Below are 18192 nucleotides of genomic sequence, written 5' to 3'. Positions count from 1 at the left end.
GAATGAACGCTTGAAGGGTTCTGGGTTCCAGAAAAGGGCCGGGCTGCTAAGTAAGAAAGCCTGATTACAAAGTCAACTCGAAAACGTGGTCTTTTCGTTCGTTATTCCTTAACAGTCTTTAAGAGTGTATCCATAAGAGGACCAGGCAACATGTGATACAGCTCATATCACCGATTTCGCCCAAACTTAGCATAAATGTTGGGTATGGTGAGCTATTTACTGTGACAAAACATCAGCTCAAAATATTTTATTCCCTTCAAGTTATGGCACCTTTTGCAAAAATGGCCATTTTTCACTAATTTATGCATATTTAATTAGCTGACTTTGATTGACCAGTTCCACAAGAAAAAAAGACTTCTGAAAATAAAATTCACTGCATTATATTCTGTGGTTATTAGGCTTTAAGTACAATAATTCACTTCAACCGTCTAATTTGATTTCTTCTCCTCAAACGGTCTTTTGGAAGGTACACATTTCGTACTGTTGGAAATAGCCTTTAACTAGTGCCCAATATCTCTCATGAGCAACAACTTATATACATTATTCTTACATGGGTAATGAAATCCATCATTAAACTTCACAAAAATGCCACAAAATGTCTGGGGACTTCAATATTTTATTAGTATTGAGGAACTTAACACACGTGACTTAACGATTTCTTGTTATTTCATGAAAATTCACCGAAACACAGAAGCCATTTATTTGCCTCAATTTGGCACAAAATCGGTACGAAATAGCTAATCAAGCATAAATTTATAGATAACAATCAAAATATTGGCGAAGATTGGCAGTTAGGGCATTTTTCGGAGCGTTTTCAGAGCCATATAATTCGGCAATGTTGTGATAGTAAATGTAAAAATTGCAGCGAAAGATTTTCTTCAAAAGCTCGCTCAATTCAACATTTAGGCACATCAAAGTTAAGAAACAAGAAAGTAATACTACATACATGCCACTTATCGACACACAGATGCTTTCTTTTGAAGAATTTGTTCTTCCTCGCTGCACTTCGATCCTTCGATCGATCTCAATTGACATGTACTGTTGCTTTGAGGCGCGATGAACTTAGCCAATACATAGTGGTTCATTCTTCGTGAAAGGTGTAAACAGGTTGTCAATAAAGTCATTCAAAGAGCTGTTTAAAGTTCACGGAAGGACACTTGTCTCAGCCAGTTTGAATGAAATAAATTTAACTGGAAAATAAACAGCCGCCATGTTGTATTTGTACCTTTGAGCCTGCCGTTTCAGTCAGCGGTAAAGAAGTACACTTGGGCAAGTACGTAGTGTAGTCATCATATAGTTGTTTGACTAAATCCTATATTGGGATATTCATAGAGGGGATACATAGCCTAGCCCTACACAGCTATACACGCCTATACATAGCCCAACACAGCTATACACAGCTATACACACGCGTGTTCATTTGCTTTTCCTCCGCAAATGTTTGTTTTCGTCGGAATAAGTAGCGGATGGTGTTATCTACCCTCTGAACAACCGGGGTTGATCTTAGCCTTATAAGTAACCTGAAATCATACCGTCCCTCCCTACTACTGCTGCGGGGGAAGGAGGGCATGATACATTTGCTTGTCGAAAGTCATGTAAAAAAAACAGATTCTGGTTTTTTGTCTGATTGGTCGAGAAACAATACTCAATGGAGCGGTGTGGACTGATTGGTTGTCGTATTTCAACGAGACTTCCGGTCAGAAGCTGGTAATGGCAAAGACGAGTCACGTTTACTGCGAGGACGAGTTCTTTTCTACGTTAGCTGAAGCCCTAACAGATTTCAAGTGTTACTCTCTGAAGGCAGAACAAATAGAGTGAGCGACAATGCGTAATAATTTTGGTTTCATAAAGATGTTTTTGTTGTTCTTCGAAAACAATATTCCAGAGATGTTGTTCGTTCTCACCACTGCTTCTTTGTGCTGGAGGGGATTGTGTGAATTGTAGTCGAGGTACTTGTTGGTGTGTGTTTTCTTTCTGAAGACATCTACCTCTAGCGAGCCGTCACTGAGAGCTGTTACCCGTGTGTCAAGGAAAGATATGCTTTGACCTTTCTCATTCTGGCTTGCGCGCTCAATGGTAAACTGGATGTTTGGATCAATGGTGTTGAGGTGCTGATGAAAGATATCCACATCTCTACATTCACACCTTTATAGATATATGTATTTATTATTCAACACATGCGCGCGCTGCCCATATATGATCAAAATGTAAACGATATCTGTCATCCGTACATAACAGATATCCTGCGATATACGTAGGTTGCGAAGATTCGTCAGAAATCTTGCAAAGCGCTTCATAATTACAGTTTTTCTTTCTGCAAAATGTGTTTCGTTGACAATTTGTTGAATAATAAAACAATTATCCTGCTCAATCTTGCGGAATATAGTCTGATTTTAGCCAACTCGGCCTACGGCCTCGTCGGCTAAGTATCAGGCGATATTCCGCGCGATTTCGCAGGATAATTGTTAAATATTTGCTACGCCATATAGGCTACGTCGCTAAAGGCATTTCGTACGTGAATACTTTTGTTCAGTTCAGCACAGACGCTCCCCCAACTAAAGCACTTGCGCAAGAAACGATTACAAAACCTACCTGGCTATCCACCGTATAGTGATTTATCCCGTGGTAAACGTTATTCTCCAATTTTGCTGAGTTATTCATTTTTTCCCATTTATGCCCCGGGGGTAGGGGAATTTGGTCAAAAAATGTAATCGTTATGCGCGGTATTAATCACTATTTCCGCCAGGGGAGGGGAATTTGAACAAGCAATGAAAAAATACAAATGTCTGGAAAGTAACTGGGAGACGTCGACATTTTGATTTGTTTAACTGTGTAGCGTCTTTTATGCTAAAAAATAATTATTATGTTCCAAAATGACGCTAAATGGCGGTATAAAACTGCTCCGACGTTTCGGCAATACTGCCTTCTTCAGGGTGCCACCCCCAAAAAGGCAGTATTGCCGAGACGTCGGAGCAGTTTTATACCGCCATTTAGCGTCATTTTGGAACATAAACAATTATTTTGATTTGGTTGCCGTGCATGCCGACCGTTGAACAGAAAAATCAAGAACTTTGTTTCGGTGAAAGTCAAATGGAACAGTATTTTTTCTGGAAAATCTCTTCGGAGATTGACGGAACGTCAGAAATTTTCTTATCATTTGTAAGGTTTCCCAGTTCTAGTCTCCCATCCTTCAGGTCTCCCACCAACGGAAAGAAATAACAGGAAACTGAGCTACAAATGGTAAGCGACATCTATTTCGGTTAGTTTGCTAATTTTGGAAAGAAGCCTTTCCATTTTTCAGTGGTCATTTCAACCGGTTCTCTCCAACAAATGGTAAGCACCCTAGAGTTCGTTCAGCATCACATTGCGGTAAACACGTCAAGCTGTAGCGGAGGAAATTGTTTTCCCTACGACAATTTGAAAATATTCTCATTTTCATCACAAACGCATCCAACGAACACTCGCGGAGAAAAAAAGAAAATGATCGCGCGTGTGGTCACGCGTGATGGACGCGTGATGCCCAGTGAACGGCCGTACCGCTGACTGAAACGGCAGGCTCAAAGGTACAAATACAACATGGCGGCTGTTTATTTTCCAGTTAAATTTATTTCATTCAAACTGGCTGAGACAAGTGTCCTTCCGTGAACTTTAAACAGCTCTTTGAATGACTTTATTGACAACCTGTTTACACCTTTCACGAAGAATGAACCACTATGTATTGGCTAAGTTCATCGCGCCTCAAAGCAACAGTACATGTCAATTGAGATCGATCGAAGGATCGAAGTGCAGCGAGGAAGAACAAATTCTTCAAAAGAAAGCATCTGTGTGTCGATAAGTGGCATGTATGTAGTATTACTTTCTTGTTTCTTAACTTTGATGTGCCTAAATGTTGAATTGAGCGAGCTTTTGAAGAAAATCTTTCGCTGCAATTTTTACATTTACTATCACAACATTGCCGAATTATATGGCTCTGAAAACGCTCCGAAAAATGCCCTAACTGCCAATCTTCGCCAATATTTTGATTGTTATCTATAAATTTATGCTTGATTAGCTATTTCGTACCGATTTTGTGCCAAATTGAGGCAAATAAATGGCTTCTGTGTTTCGGTGAATTTTCATGAAATAGCAAGAAATCGTTAAGTCACGTGTGTTTAGTTCCTCAATACTAATAAAATATTGAAGTCCCCAGACATTTTGTGGCATTTTTGTGAAGTTTAATGATGGATTTCATTACCCATGTAAGAATAATGTATATAAGTTGTTGCTCATGAGAGATATTGGGCAGTAGTTAAAGGCTATTTCCAACAGTACGAAATGTGTACCTTCCAAAAGACCGTTTGAGGGGAAGAAATCAAATTTGATGGTTAAAGTGAATTATTGTGCTTAAAGCCTAATAACCACAGAATATAGTGCAGTGAATTTTATTTTCAGAAGTCTTTTTTTCTTGTGGAACTGGTCAATCAAAGTCAGCTAATTAAATATGCATAAATTAGTGAAAAATGGCCATTTTTGCAAAAGGTGCCATAACTTGAAGGGAATAAAATATTTTGAGTTGATGTTTTGCCAAAGTAAATAGCTCACCATACCCAACATTTATGCTAAGTTTGGGCGAAATCGGTGATATGAGCTGTATCACCTGTTGCATGGTTCTGCCCTGTTCTCTCACGGGCACACTCTTAAATAACGTAGTATCGATGTTTATTAAAGACAAAGACATCACATCATACCAGTTGTTGTTAATAAAACAAGATCGTGTGCTTGTAAATTGAAGTACTTGCTTCTTTGACTAGACAATCCGCAATTTTTTTTTTTCACTTTTCGAAAAATGGGTCGGTCGGGCGATGGGAAACGAAACATTTTATTGGGATGGCCTAATGATAAATCCAGTCACATCACTCACTCTTATACCAGCCAGACAATAACCAATTTGATACAAAAATGTTTTAAAACCACTGTTTAATTATATTATCCTTGAAGGCTTCAAGTCATGTTACTATTAAATAACAACTTACAATACTTTACACTTTAATTTGTTTTGTAAATAATAATAAGATATAGAGATGATGAGATGTTATAATTATATAGTAAATTTTCTATAGTATTGATAAAGACATGATATTATTTATCAGTTGTATATTTCACATTTTGCTGTTTTTGATACAATGTTTTAGATTCTAGATGAGTTGTAATATATCCTAAAATCAAACTCACTACTCTGAACATAATATTCATTTGATGAAAATAATTGAAAAATTTTGTACTATGAGGAGGGGTTTGAAAGAATTAAAGATAATCTGTTACGTGTGTATGATTCGTTTTCTAAACTGCTTGTGTTATGCCCAGTTTCATGGATGTGGCTGTGAATGAATTTCTCTAGCTAAAAAAGTTTAAAAATTACCAAGCTTTCTGCTATCTATCTGCAACCTTTTACGAATTAACAGATAAAATGTGCGAACACAGAAATGTATACAATAAATATATAAAATACACGTGAAATATATATTTTGTAACAATATTTTCTAAAGCAGTGCAAAGTTGTTCATAATAATAATGGAGCATATGATCGTGTGTGTTTATTTTTCACGATGTTAGATTCTGTAAATACCAAGACCATGTCTCGACAAAAATGACTTCATCATGCGTTTACTAAGCTCTGACGTAAGAAAAATCGTGCAACGTGTTCTAACCAATCACAACAAACTTTCTGGTTGTTTTAACCGATCACTGGAAAAGTTGAAAATTTACATGCACATGTAAATTACGATTTACAAAATGTAAATCTTATTTACATTCTTTGTAAATTAAAATTTACATGTTGGAGTTTTGTAAACAAAATTTACATGAAATTTACAGTCTTCAACGGATCATGTAAATGTATTGTAAAAAGTGATTTACATGGTCCTTTATTACAACGCTAATTGGAAGAACATGTAAAAAACATGTCAAATGTATTAACCACTTTTACAGTTTCTTTCTTTGTAAAAAACATGTAAATTTCTTTACTAAATCATGTAAAGAACATGGAAAATTGACAAAGGGGCGCCGTTCGGAAACATGTAAAAACCATGGAAATTGACAAAGGGGGCCTGTTTGGAAACATGTAAAAACCATAGAAATTGACAAAGGGGGCCTGGTTGGAAACATGTAAAAAACATGGAAATTGACAAAGGGGGCCTGTTTGGAAACATGTAAAAACCATGGAAATTAACAAAGGGGGCCTGTTTGGAAACATGTAAAAAACATGGAAATTGACAAAGGGGGCCTGTTTGGAAACATGTAAATACCCTGGAAATCGACAAAGGGGGCCTGTTTGGAAACATGTAAAAAACATGGAAATTGACAAAGGGGGCCTGTCTGGAAACATGTAAATACCCTGGAAATTGACAAAGGGGGCTGTTTGAAAACATGTGAACATGAGCTTTTAATTCATGATGTAATCCACCAAATAACTTTCGCGTGCATTCATTAGTTAGACAGAACGCATCACGTGGTACGAAATTAAACGACGAAGAAGAAATCGGAGGGATTTAAGAAAGAATAAAATAAATATTTCCCCTTCCGGCTTGCTGGAGGATAATACTCCTTGCCTGAAAGATTATCCTCAAAATTTCACAGTTTGCCTTTTGAAGCTTAGTCAACTGTTCATTTTTTCAGCCAAGGGCATTATCCTCCAATATGCAACCGCCTGAATGGGTTTTTATTATTTACTAATTATCTAGATGAACGAAGCGCAAGACGAAATTAAGCGACTGATATCAGTTTTAACATAACTCATTACAAAAGCTCTTAGTTACAAATCTTTTACTAATATCAGAAAGTAAACAGATTATAAATAAAAACCTTTTGATGCAGAAAACGAAGGCGACTATGACTTCGTCTAACAATATTTTAAACAATCTGGAGCAGTGGGGGGAAAACGCTAGCGTCCATCAGTTTGGCTTATATATTTTTCGAGACATGCGTTTTGGTTTTCTTTATATTATAGACAAGGAAATTTTGCACGCGAACGGCGGTAAAATTGGTCGTTTGCCGTGTTTGACCTGGTCGAGAGGTAAGGCCGAGAAGCACTGGCGCGAACGAAAATTAATCCCGGCGTCCTCTCTGGTACTTTTTGGCGCTCGGTTCAACGGTTCGAAGATCGATCATTGAGAGGCCTTTTCTCTCGCTAAAAAGGGCAATCTTCCTCTCTTTAAGACCTTATTACTTCCAAATTAGCTGCATGGAGCCTTCTTTCACCGGATCTCCAATCAATACGCCTGTTTTAGCCAAGTTTCTTTCCAAGGTAAGCTTATATATGACCGTTCAAATCATGTTTTGGTTGATTTCCTCTATGTAGCTTCTAGGTGAGATTGGTTTTAATATTTTAATAGAAGTTCAAAATGTAGAATTTCGTGTTTGTTCTTGCACTTCATACGTATAATTCAGCACTTCTTAAACATGAAGTTATTGTTAGAATAAATTGAATAATTGCGTGTGCATGTAGAGATGTCAACACAAGACTGTTCATGACAACATGTTTTATTTAAAACATAAGCTTATATAATTTAAGAGTGCAAGGCTTATTTATTAATGTTATTGTATGTATTTATTCATGTTATTGTATGTTTGCAACAGTTTAAACTCAGTGAGGCTTTCAACTGGCAAATTATAAAGCAAACTAAAACAGCTTTAAAATTATCACCCAAAGTATTTAGCAGTATTTATCAATCTTATCTATATAGTATTACTCCTGGCATATCAAACTCATTCGATTGGTTTTGTTAGTCGAAAAAAATCGAACTTCTATTTTGCTGTGAGTTCGATTATTCCCAGGGTAACCAATCGAATGTTCGGTAATCGAACTCAATCGAACACCAATTGTTCGATTGGGTTCGGTAATCGTACATAATCAAACTCACAATAAAATTTGGTCAATCGAACTCAATCGAAAGTTTGATTACCGAACTCCTGTTTGTTTATACTGCGTATATATTGATTTATACTGCATACATATCGATTGATTTCAAGAGCCACAGCTGGGGCAGTAGAACAACGTACTTGTCCGAAACTGAAGTCAATTTTGCATGCAAGTTTTTTGCTTATTACGATGATTTTGGTCTTAAGAAAAAAAATATTTTACTTGTTCACTTATTATTGTTGTCATCCATGTTGATAGTAAGCACTTCCTCCAATGTAATTATGCTGGAAATTGCTCTTCTCCTGTCAACGTCGCTTTTGGCCGCCCTCGAGGGCTAAGACAGACTGATGGTGGCAGCGTTTTGGCTCCCTATAATGATTCTTCACATATTGAACACACTGATTGCCTGTGTTGCAGTGAATGAAATGGTGCAACTTCTGTTTGAGTGTAACGGTAAAAACTGCAGGGCAGAAACCATATCCTTCCTTCTAATATAGAAATGTAAACAATAGTGCATTTCAGTTATTTTACCGTCCTTCTGTTCTCTTCTACCAAATATATTTTACTAAACATTGACATTCAGTTCGATATTTGGACGTTTTTATATTTATTCCATTCAATAAAAGTTGATTTTGATTAGTCCTGCGTGATTTACTTATCAAGAGAAAGATTCAGAACTAGATCAAACCCGATTGAGTTTGACTGTGTTTGATTATGTTCGATTGGTTCGAAAATCGGACTTACAGCAAAATAGATGTTTGATTTTGTTCGATTACCAAACCCAATCGAATGATTGGTGTTCGATTGGGTTCGATTGATTTTTGGTTCAATTTCGTTGGATTGGATACCCCGGGGAACCAATCATACACAACCGAACACAACCAAACTCAATGTGGTTCGACTTTGTTCGGAATCCATCTCTTGATAAGTAAAACATGCAGGACCAATTAAACCGAGTGTCAATGTTTGTTTATACATATTTTGTGTAAGAGAACGAAACAACAGTTAAATACTGATATATGCACTTTTGTTTACTTTTTTATAGTGGTGGGAAGGAAATGGTTTCTGCCTTGTAGTCACCATAAGACTCAAACAGAACATTTTTTTCTACTTAAACAGAACTTGCACCATTTCATTCACCGCAACATAGGCAGTAGTAAAAACAAAATAATAAATAAATAAAAAAACAACAACAACAAAACATAGGCAGTAGTGCACCATACAAAATGTCTGCATAATATACAAACAAGCAAGAGTTCGTAATCAAACATTCCATTTTGTTGGATGGACCAAATTTTAATTTTAGTACGGTTATGTGCAATTACTGTACCCAATCAACCATTGGTGTTCGATGGGGTTTGAATATGGAATGTTCAATTGGTTACGTCAGGAGTACTGAAGTGACTTTTTAATTGAGTCAGCAAATGACATTGAATTGTTTGGATGTGTTATTATTTTCAGATGAAAGGGTTGATAGCAAGAGTGGCATGTAAGTACAAGCCTCAATTTATGTCTCAATGACTAGCAGCTAATCAAAGTTTTAAATCCAATGTAGACTTAATGACCTGCAGTCAAAGGCTCTTTTCTGTAAGTCGAATAGCACTGCAGTAAGCCCAAATAGGACTGAGGTTAGCCGAAATAACAACCTGGTTAACCTCAATACAGTGGAACCCCGATATAACGATCTTCGATATTCCCGATATAACGATGAATATGTTATGTCCCGGCAAAAATAAAATGTATAGGACAGCACCCTGATATAACGATTCCTTGATATAACGATATAATTTTACTGCCCCCTTGGCATATCGTTATATCTGGGTTACACTGTACATGTAGCACTATTGTTAGCCTTAATAGCATTGCACTTACAATGTAGCCTAAATAGCACTCCAGTTGGCCTTAACAGCACTTTGTGTGGCCCTAAATTTTAAAACTCTGGTTAGCATGTTTATGGTTAGCCTTAAAATAATTAATAGTGGTAATGGTAACATAAAGTGTACTTTAAAAATTCTGACAGTTGGCAGCTGGCCACTGTGGTACAGTGGTCATGAGTATAGCTTACCATGCAATCAACTTTATAGGAAATTTGCTACATGTACATTTACAGCTGGTCTAGTACAAATTCCTACATGTCCAAATGTGCATTGTAGAGTGCTTAAAAAATACATGTTCAATTGTACATGTGCATATTTGTTTGAATTTTGTGATACCATAAGGTCTTTTATTCTTGTGTAAAGTTTATATTTGAGTGCAACCAGTGGACTGCAAAACTCTACTTCTCACGTCCTTGACAACAACTGGATGGCAATGTACATGGAGCAATGTCTGCATGTAAAAAATTACTTTCAGTCAGCTGTTCTCAAGGTCAGCCCTCCCAGTTATCTTGAAGTCCCTAATGTGCAGGTTCAGAAGTGATGATGTTGTGGTTTCAACTCTTTGTTGGCTTTAATTTTTGCAAACCAGTTTTGATTTTTATTGTCTTTTGTTTCAGATAATATTAAGAAATGAGACAGTGGAAAGTAAAAATTGGTTTGAAATTTTTCTAACCACAACATTGATCTAACCAGAATGTCATTCCTAATGATTCTTTATAATTTGTTGTTAGGTTAAAGAAGGCTCTACCACTTTCACTGATGAAGTCTTGTACATACAAATACTAAAAAGGTGGCAATAACCAGAGGTGGTTAAGGTGTAAAATCGTTTCACCTCGGGGTCAGTATCAAGTCTGTACCATCACAATGAAGCATCTTGCTGAATGTTCAGTTGGTGTACATACATGTACATGTTGTGTGGTTTTCTGGTGGAAATTTATTCCATCACTTTTGTTCTACTTTTGTACAAATTATTTGAATTCATGGCAGTTTTCAAATAGGACCATGTTAACAAAGCCTGACAATTACAGTGATAAATGTGTTAAGTGAACCTAGGCTGGTCAGTGTTCGAAATCATTATTCAAGAGGTTCTACTATGGTTATTTGATGCCATAGCTTTTTTATCAATTGTAGTGCTATGATAGTAGTTGAAGGGTTGGAACCCAAACCATTTGCCAAATAACCACTGTTAAAGGTAAAGAATTATTCTACATCAGTGTCAGTCTTAGTTCTGTACTTTCACAATTAAGTGTTTATTCGATTAAGCGCCCAACCTCGAATAAGCGCCCACCTCGAATAAGCGCTTACTCTGTAGGTAGGAAAAGTTAAAAATAAGGTCTTGTAAATGTACAACAAGAGCGACCGAGCAAAGATGAAAATCAGCTTTTGTACAATTTAAATTCAAGGCATTTTTTTGGGACAATTTTAACATAGCTTAGCAATGAATGGTGTTTGAACTTACCCTGCGGGAAGGCTCACCTTGGGGCACGAAATATACTTTGGGGCACTCACGACTGGCGGGCACAGCAATATGGTGGGGAGGAGACTGGTGAAGAGGCACCAGTAAATTTCATATCTCAATGAATGTTATATCTTGTCAACATTCCTGTCAAACTTCTACTTTCTTTGAAATTAAATTGGCTTGTCAGTATTCCTGCGGTTTTCGGGGTGGGAGTGAAAAATTAGCAGAGGTTGATGCAGGTTCACTCGCGGCTTTGCCACGTAAATGTCGTTCTTGTGCGTGCTCTAAGGTGAGCCTACTCGCAGGCTAGTGTGAACTTGGCTGTTCAGTGTTCAAAATCATTGTGCAAAAGGTTGTGCAATGTTTATTATTCGTTTGATTTCATAGTTTTATGATATGGAAGGGTTGTGGTAGTAACTGAAGGGCTGAATGCAAAATCATGTGCCAAACATTACATGAATTGAAGCAAAAGAAAAACATTCAACAAAAATTTAATCCTGAAATACCATGGTTTCATTTCCAACCCTTCAGTTACTGTAAAGTATATTTTATGCGGTTATTCAAAAAGACCATTTACGCCTATTAATAAAAGTGATCAATATCTTACCCATAGTATAACTTTAAAAGGCTCATTTTCATCCTACAATACATGTCTTTCATGATATGGTACATTTTCATACATATGCTAAGCTATTGCATAATTCACCTCATATTGAGTGCATGAAGACACTTCAGTAGAGGAACATAGGATAAATCGGGGCACATGCCAAGCAAAATAGATTGGCTTTTTAAGAGAAAAGCAAACACCAGTGCAACATGCAGGATCAAAGTGGGCCTTTGCAATAGAGGAGTAGTATTATTACTATTTGGAAATGAAGTCACTGATATGTTATTAGACAGTTCTATCAATTAATCATGCATAAATTTATCTTAATCTTTATTGTTTTCCATAATGATTACGTGAAGTTGAAATAATTGGTATCAGCAATTTTTGACCTAGTAAAACTGCTTTATTTGAACTGAAAAAACTATACAAAACTATACGATCTAAATCATTTTATTCTGAATGAAATGCTAGTTTTTATTATATTTATAAAGAATATTCCAAGCTATATATACATGCTTTATTGCAAGATACATGCAGACAAACTTTATTACTTATGGGGTATAAAATCAATTGTATGTATTATTATTAACTGGAAAAATATATGCACTGACGTACTGAAAATGAATGTAGTTAGGATAGTATCAAGAAAAGGTTATAGACGAATAAAAGAAAACAGTGCCAGGCATTCTGTTCTTCATTTTAATTACAGGGGCTAGGCAGGTCCCCTTTGTCAATTTCCATGTTTTTTACATTTTTCAAACAGGCCCCCTTTGTCGATTTCCAGGGTATTTACATGTTTCAATCAGGCCCCCTTTGTCAATTTACATGTTTCCAAACAGGCCCCCTTTGTCGATTTCCAGGGTATTTACATGTTTCAATCAGGCCCCCTTTGTCAATTTACATGTTTCTAAACAGGCCCCCTTTGTCAATTTCCATGGTTTTTACATGTTTCCAAACAGGCCCCCTTTGTCGATTTCCAGGGTATTTACATGTTTCAATCAGGCCCCCTTTGTCAATTTACATGTTTCCAAACAGGCCCCCTTTGTCGATTTCCAGGGTATTTACATGTTTCAATCAGGCCCCCTTTGTCAATTTACATGTTTCTAAACAGGCCCCCTTTGTCAATTTCCATGGTTTTTACATGTTTCCAAACAGGCCCCCTTTGTCGATTTCCAGGGTATTTACATGTTTCAATCAGGCCCCCTTTGTCAATTTACATGTTTCCAAACAGGCCCCCTTTGTCGATTTCCAGGGTATTTACATGTTTCCAAACAGGCCCCCTTTGTAGATTTCCAGGGTATTTACATGTTTCAATCAGGCCCCCTCTGTCAATTTACATGTTTCCAAACAGGCCCCCTTTGTCAATTTACATGGTTTTTACATGTTTCCATACAGGCCCCCTTTGTCAATTTCCATGTTTTTTACATGTTCAGTCTATTTATAAGCATCAGGTATAAATGTTTTTACATGCTTTTTACAGGGTTGATCGGATAAATTGACATGTTATTTACATGGTCCGTGGTCTTTCGTTCGGGAAATTTACATGATGTTCTTGTGTTTTTACATGTTTTACTTCAAATATTTACATGTTTTGAGAAGAACATGTAAAAGGGTAAAAACTATGTAAATCATCCTTTACAGTGTCTTTACATGTTATTTACATGTTATTTACATACTATGTAAATTTTCAACTTTTCCAGTGGATCAGGATCTAGATCAGAAACAAACGTTACTTGTTTTCCGCGCGTTTTCTTCTGGCTACATGTTTTTGCTTCGAGTGCCAATTTGCTCATTACGTTTGTTACGTAGAGCGGTTTTCAACTGGGTGTCGTAAAGCTAAAGCCAAAGTGATTACTCTAGCCAATCACAAAATGCATGCAAAGACAATTTAGTGGACCAATCAAAACTCGAAGCAAATACGTGTAGCCTGCTTGAAGGGTGGGAAAGAGTATGTAAGCGAGTCAAGATTGGTGTTGGTTTTATTTCTGATTTGTTGAGAAAGTAGCGCAACATATAAAGCAAAAAAAGAAAATGCGAAGTACTTTCGACACCCAAGTGAGCTCAAATGAAACCGCTCTATAATAGCGAAGCGCGCAAAGTCTAAAAATAGAATGCAAATGAATATAACCGCCACGAGGCTCAAAAAACATCAGCGTGTTCTGAGAGAAATAGAAGGAATCTAGGCGAAGCTTTCGTTTCGTGTAAGTGTTTTAGGAATACCGGCTGCTTTAGAATGGTTTTGGGAAAATCGTCCGCAATTTTGGTTTGTTTGCATGTCTGAGTCTTGTCTGAGTCGTGACGTCACTCGCGCGCTTCGCTATTGCAATTTGGCTTTATGACACTTCAGAGCCGTGCAAAACGTTACTTATCCATTTTAAGCCAAATTATGATTTGTAATCTACCATCCACTTTACTTTCTTTAGTTTATTCAATTATAAACAGACTCCCCAAGCGTGTTGCCGATGTCTCAGGTAAAACATCAAAACTGGAAATGGACACCGTTGCTGGGACAACTAATGAGGCATACCACATCCACTCAATCTAAAGTAAAGATATAAACACGGGAACTAAAAGGAATTCAAGGAGGGTCCTGAAGGGACAAACAGTAAAGAAGAATTGTCTTAGCATTTAAGTTAAAAAAAATCCCTTAGTTTCGTCTGAAGGGAAATCTTTCTAGAGCTCCAAACTGGTTTCACTGATGTAAACGGTATGTCCAGCAATTTGCTAATGCGTGTTTACGCATCCACATTTAACACTTCCTTCAATATCATTCATTCACGGTCCTAAATTTCTCTAAACTTTGCTAGAAATGCACTTTCTGACACTGCAGTAAGTTTTTGATGCAATTTCCGTGTAAAAATGTACAACATTTTTTTTTGGCTGAACCGTTCCGATTTTTTTTCCTTGCTCCTTTCCTTTTCGTTTTTCTCTGCTTTCTTATTCTCTTTATCTTTTACTCTGTGCACCCCTTCTACTGGCCTGAAAAGTTTTGATCTTAATCAATGGAAAACCCTGGAAAGGAGACCATGATCAAGTAAGGGTATATTGGCGTGTTTTAGCACCAATTTTACACCAAAAACTGATCACGTTTTTTTCGATTAGCTCTGTCAGAATGCAGTCAATAGTCAAGACAGATCGACAGTCCTGTGGAAAGATCTATCCAAACTCTATAAGTTGCACGTCACAAAAATCTGCTGACATGTAAATTGGTGCCGTTATAAGTGGTTGAATGGCCTTTCCTCCAAATCCCGGAATAATCCGGAGTTAAGGGATTAGAGAACTGGTCTATTTTCTCTATTTTATCCGATTTAACAGGTCCGTTTGCAGTGGTTATCCATTTCGTCTTTTTTTGCCGTGTTGACCTTTAGCACGAGTTTACACTGCATTATTTCTTAGCCTAGCTAGCTGTTTTGTATTTCGTTATTCAAGGTATGATATATAGCTGGATAAAAGACAGAAGCCATCCGCATGGTCTACATCTTCTAATATGTATGTCAAATCGTGAAGCCTTAGAATCCTATAGTATTAATATTCAGAGTTCAAGAGCGTTTATGATGTTACTTTTGAGCGGTATGGCCAGAAGACGTTGAAAGTGGTAAGGGATTATGAACGGGATCTGTTACGCTTCAACAAAGGTACCTTGGATATTGGTTTCCTACAGAAATGCAAGCTTTTCCATTTTCCCCCAAGTTCCTCGATTTTAAACTGAAGATGCGTGCTGTAGCATGCGAAACGTCACGTAAATTTTTATAGACCATGCGCCTTAGTCCATGTGTTATGTTTGTTGCCGCTGTTTGTATTTTATTTCAGGTTCGATTTGAATCAACAATAACATTCATGTTTTCGTTTTTCTTAGGTGTCGGGAGAAGAGGGGTATGTAGGAGGGAGAAAAGTCCAAACGACGGTCGGCGTTAAAAAATTAACTGCCCCCGGCCACAAGGGAACGAAGTGGGGGAAAGTAACAAAGTATACGAAAATGAAAAGCAACCTCCCCATGCTTTTGATCATGAGAACAATTCGTATGAAAAGAAAGATATAAGGCGATACATAGGACCTTGGGTAGAGGAAATCACGAGATAATGGATCATAAGATAGAATAATTTAAGGGCGGAAGAGGAAAAATTAAGTCGATTCAGAAAGGTGCATGTAATGTTGATGTCTACATTGACGACAGAATGAGAACAAGAAAAAACAGCAAATGAAAGACAAAAGAAGAAAGTGTCCATGCTCCACAACAAAGTAAGAAAAAATTAGCCGCGTGAATAATTATAAGTTTCGGTTAATCCTAGAATTAAAATGCTTTGGCACGGGGGTAACAGGAATATAAGCTTCAAGTGTGCACGGTGAAATGAAATAATTATAAAATTGAAGGAAGATGTGAAACGTTTCATAGAAAGATATATTATGGTGACAATATGACCGAGAAAGATCCGAATGTCACAAAAATGACACACATATGGGACCTTGGAAGGAGACGATTATGAAAATACTTTTGAATTTAGTACAGCAAAGGGAAATAGCCACAAGGTCAAAGAACTGAAGAAGTTACAAAGATGCAATATATTATTATTGAGAACTAATGGTAAGGTGACGCTGCACAGAAGACCTGCGACAGAGGAAAACATGTTGAGTCATAATAGTTTGTAAGATAGAAGTTTGCGATTGACCGTCTGTGAGTTTCCTCCAGTGAGCACAGCGAGGAGAAATGATGTATACATAGCTTGATAGAAAGGAATAGGAAGTTCCCATAAGTTCGACATGGGTTCGTGGAAAGATAAAATTATAAGAATAGTACATGAGGTAAATGAAAGGGATGGCGACCAATGCATGACAGCTTCTGTAGCTTATAATTCTCATTTTGAAGGGAGATGAGATGACAAATTACAAAGGAGAAGATGGTAAAAGAAACACTGAACAAAAACAGCGCCTGAGACACCACTGTGGAAGAAGAAAGCGTAAAGCACCAAGCAATGAGACTTTGGGGCACCTTTATGTGTTTCAGAAATACAAACTGATATTTTGCCTCGTACCAAAGGTGGCAAGCCGGCAGTGGGAAGATATCGCACATATCAGGGTTATTCTCCGTATGGACCTACCGTGAAACAATTTCCACCGGAGAAAGGACAGAAAATGCTTCAAACTTTCTACAAGTTCATTTTCGTGCGAGAACCTTTTAAACGGCTGTTGTCGGCGTACAAAGATAAATATTTGCATCCGAGACCGGTTGATAAAGATCCCTTTATCACAGTGTTTGGGAGAAAGATCATCCGTAACTTTAGACCCAACGCTTCACAGGAAGCAATACAGAGCGTTACGGGGTGAAGTGGTCACAGTTCGTACAGTATATACTACATGAGGGTGATAATGAAGACTGGCACTGGGCAAATTATCTTTTATTATATTATCTCTTGAACCCGTATTGCGATCGGTATTGGACATTTATGAATTGAAACTGTTCTTAAGCCGATCTGGTTTTGGCCCAGTTTAGTAGTGTTTAGTAGTGTTTTCACCACGGCTTCCTTGTGCTGCATGGGGTTGTGCGACGCGTAGTCGAGGTACAAACAAACTTTTGAACTCTGATGAAGGTGAACAGAAAAGTCACCGAAAATTTAGTTTACAAAAAACCAGATCGGCTTAAGAACAGTTTCAATTCATAAATATTATCTCTTATTATTATTATTTTTAGTTCTTAATTGTATTTTATATTAGAGGGCCACTGGTTTTTCAGTTTTTACTGTTATGTGTTCACCCTCAATAAATAAAGTTATTATTATTATTATTATTATTATTATTATTATTATTATTATTATTATTATTATTATTATTATCAAGCATGACTATGTTGGGAATTATGAAACGATGGTAGATGACGCTAAGTAAGTTCTTGAGCGTGTTAACTTAACTCAACTGACATTTCCAGCGATTCGTCCATCAAGATCTAAAGATGAACTTGTACAGTGATATTCACAGATTCCAAAATCTTGGATTCAACGTCTAGGGGACGTATATCAGAGCAGTTTATCAGCTGAGCAGGAAGTTCCCATAAGTTCGACATGGGCTCTTGGAAAGATAAGATCATAGCAATACTGTGCATAAGATAGATGAAAGAGATGTCTGGTATAGAGAGGATGGAATTAAAAGTTAAGTTGAAGCTGAAACTGGCGAATGATTTCACACCTGACTGTGTGACGGCCGCCAATGCTATTCAATAATTATTCATATTTTTTTCAAATTTGATGACGATCAGAAGGATGTGGTGAAATGGTTGCTGCAAGCAAGTGTAAAAAGCAGAGAAATAGTGCACACATGCAGTTTGATAGAAAGGAATAGGAAGTTTCCATAAGTTCGACAT

The 18192-nt window shown here is 37.0% G+C and overlaps 1 long non-coding RNA gene and 1 pseudogene across 1 annotated transcript; both read left to right on the top strand.

The window, feature by feature from the left end:
* The first annotated feature begins 6660 nt into the window (after positions 1–6660).
* On the top strand, positions 6661–12866 carry LOC144656751 (uncharacterized). Its single transcript, XR_013571381.1, has 3 exons — positions 6661–7282; positions 9359–9386; positions 10506–12866. It is a non-coding gene; the product is annotated as an uncharacterized LOC144656751 (long non-coding RNA).
* A 3732-nt stretch (positions 12867–16598) lies between these two features.
* On the top strand, positions 16599–17921 carry LOC144658042 (carbohydrate sulfotransferase 9-like; annotated as a pseudogene).
* The last annotated feature ends 271 nt before the right edge of the window (positions 17922–18192 follow it).

Source organism: Oculina patagonica, chromosome 6 (assembly GCF_052425735.1).
Source record: "Oculina patagonica isolate OP01 chromosome 6, crgOcupat, whole genome shotgun sequence".
Lineage (NCBI taxonomy): Eukaryota > Metazoa > Cnidaria > Anthozoa > Scleractinia > Oculinidae > Oculina > Oculina patagonica.
Note: the sequence above shows the minus strand (reverse complement) of the source record. Positions and strands in the feature narration are given on the sequence as shown.